The sequence below is a fragment of the Penaeus japonicus genome, unplaced genomic scaffold (genome assembly GCF_977035675.1).
Source record: "Penaeus japonicus unplaced genomic scaffold, GWHDUDI00000001_assembly GWHDUDI00000015, whole genome shotgun sequence".
NCBI classification, from domain to species: Eukaryota; Metazoa; Arthropoda; class Malacostraca; order Decapoda; family Penaeidae; genus Penaeus; species Penaeus japonicus.
The window spans coordinates 8699627-8702126 of record NW_028234417.1 but is presented as its reverse complement, the minus strand read 5'-3'; the positions used below and the strand labels follow the sequence as shown (position 1 = coordinate 8702126).

The 2500-nt window shown below is 36.0% G+C and overlaps 1 protein-coding gene across 1 annotated transcript in view; it reads left to right on the top strand.

Moving 5' to 3' along the window:
- LOC122260305 (putative neural-cadherin 2) overlaps nucleotides 1-2500 on the top strand; it is a 715566-nt gene that overhangs the window by 699911 nt on the left and 13155 nt on the right.

Below are 2500 nucleotides of genomic sequence, written 5' to 3'. Positions count from 1 at the left end.
TGAATGAGGCGCTGGGTAATGGAATTGAATTTAACCGCGTTGATATTGCAATGAAGGTCATCAGTCTTCAAATATATATAAAAAGGAGAAAGAAAGGAATTCATTATCTTAACTAACCCGTTTCGAAATACGTATAGTTCAAACAATCTCTTTAATTTGTTCTTTTTATTTAGTTCGTTATTTCGTAAAAGCTTTTCGGCCTATTTCATTTCCGAACGTCTGAAGAAACATGTGATAGTGACTGCAATGTTATACGGATGATGATCGTGAAAAATATATCATATTACTGATGTTAATGGAATACATATATATTTTTTTTCGATCATCACCTTTAATATTATCACTACTACTACTATTACTATTGTTAATATTGTAGATACTATCATTTCAGTGAAAGTATCTATGATATTAGTGTTTATAATCAGTGATAACAAACAATTAACAGTTTGTACTATTAATGATATGCTCAACAAAAAACATACACCAATATGTTTATAACAGTACATCTAACATCAAAATACGATTTCCGAAACTGACATTCTTTTCACAAGAATTTGAAAGAAAAAAAAAATATATATATATAAAAGGGTAAAAATTCGCGGAAAATAACAAAGGATTATTGGCTCCGAAGCAATATAATGAAAGCTATTGCCATGGGAAGGCTGACTAAATTGGGGAAGTAGCATAAAACTAAAATACTTACACATAAATATCGCTGAGGTTCAAAAAGGAGCGAGTGTGGTAATCCCTTTCGTTTTTATTTTTCCAAAGGTCGCTTAAATTGGAACGAAATCGCACTCATGTTAAAAAACTATGCGGTATGATTCTCGCCTTTTCTCTCTCTCTTTCTCTCCCGGTCGAGGAAAATCCAGAATACCAATGGTTCCAGGAAGCCAGAGGGTGTGCGAAATTTTTGACTTCGGTATTTGTTATTTTGGTTTCTTTGCTTGCGTCTCAATCGGTTTTATTGTGTAAGCAAAGATGCACGTATTATTACGTAACTGTATACGTGTGTTTGTAGAGTTTGGTGATTTTCCTATTAGAAGGACTGACACACGTATAAGTCATTTGGAAACCTTTAGCGATTACAAACTTTTTTTCTTCTTTTTTTAGAGGAGTGGTGGAAACTCTCAGCCCATTAAGATGAGAAATGACGATAACGATCATAAATCTTGTTCAAAAGACTTACTCTTAAGCAGCTCTGATTATTAATGTGATAAGCACCCCCCTCCTTTACCCCCCTCATCCCCCACCCCCCTCCTCAAAGCCCTCCCCTACATGTACGTAAGCGAGTCATTGAACGCTTAGACCCTTAATTGTTCGAAGCGCTGATGCGAGTTTTCCAGCGATTGCGCATTCATTAAGCCGATGGTTATAATGGTGATAAAAGAAAAGGAATTTCCGTTGGTGATTGATGGCCAGACAGTCAGGTGACGTCGAAGAGGGTCATTAAGGACTTCCTTCTTTGCAGTACATTAACCTCTTGGAACACTCCACGTCAGAGCCACGGTGGCTGGGATCTCGAGTGTACAGCCGGCCTCTGCCCCAAGGCCCAGTGCCTCCTTTTTACTTATCTTTTGATTCCTGGCTTTATTTACGGGACTTTGGGTTACAGGGATGGCTGGAGGGTTATGGGTGGGGTTGTTTGTGTGTGTTTGGGTGATTTTTTTTTGTTTTTTTTGCTTGTTTGTAGGTTTGTTAGTTTTGATTGTGTTTTTTTGTTTGTGTGTTTGGGTGAGTTTTTTATGCTTGTTTGTAGGTTTGTTAGTTTTAATTGTGTGGTTTTGTTTGAGTGTTTTTGTTTGTGCGTATTTGGGTGAGTTTTTTGCTTGTTTGTAGGTTTGTTAGTTTTGATTGTTTTTTGTTTGTGTGTGTTTGGGTGAATGTTTTGCTTGTTTGTAGGTTTGTTAGTTTTGTTTGTGTGTTTTTGTTTGAGTGTGTTTAGGTGATTTTTTGTAGGTTTGTTAGTTCTAATTGAGTGTTTGTGTTTGGGTGTTTGTTTGTTTAAATTGTGTCTTATTTGTGTATATTTGAATAAGTAGGTCTACACATACCTACCCCTACAAAAAAGAAGAAATCCCTACATTCAAATGAGAGACGTACAACAGCTGATGTAATTAGATTTTTAATTAAAATAATTGCTTATCAGTGAGATGGAACCGATTAATTTTAAACTCATGGAGGGTACTTTGGTTTCGTGATTTTGTTGTTGTTTGTTGTTATTGTTATTGTTTTCTCTCAACCAGAGTGGGATACGAAGAGAAGAGCGAAAGTAAGATGGAGGTGTAGATGATTTCTTAGAATGGAAAAGGATCAGGACTGTGTGTATTTCTTTTTTGGGGAAGTGTTCATGTGTGTGTGTTTAATTATCCTAAAACTTTCTCTCTCTTTCTATGTTTCTATCTTTCCTTATTTCTCTTTCATTCTCTCTCTCTCTCTTTCTCTGTCTCTGTCTCTGTCTCTGTTTCTCTCTCTTTCTCTCACACACTTTCTCTTTCTC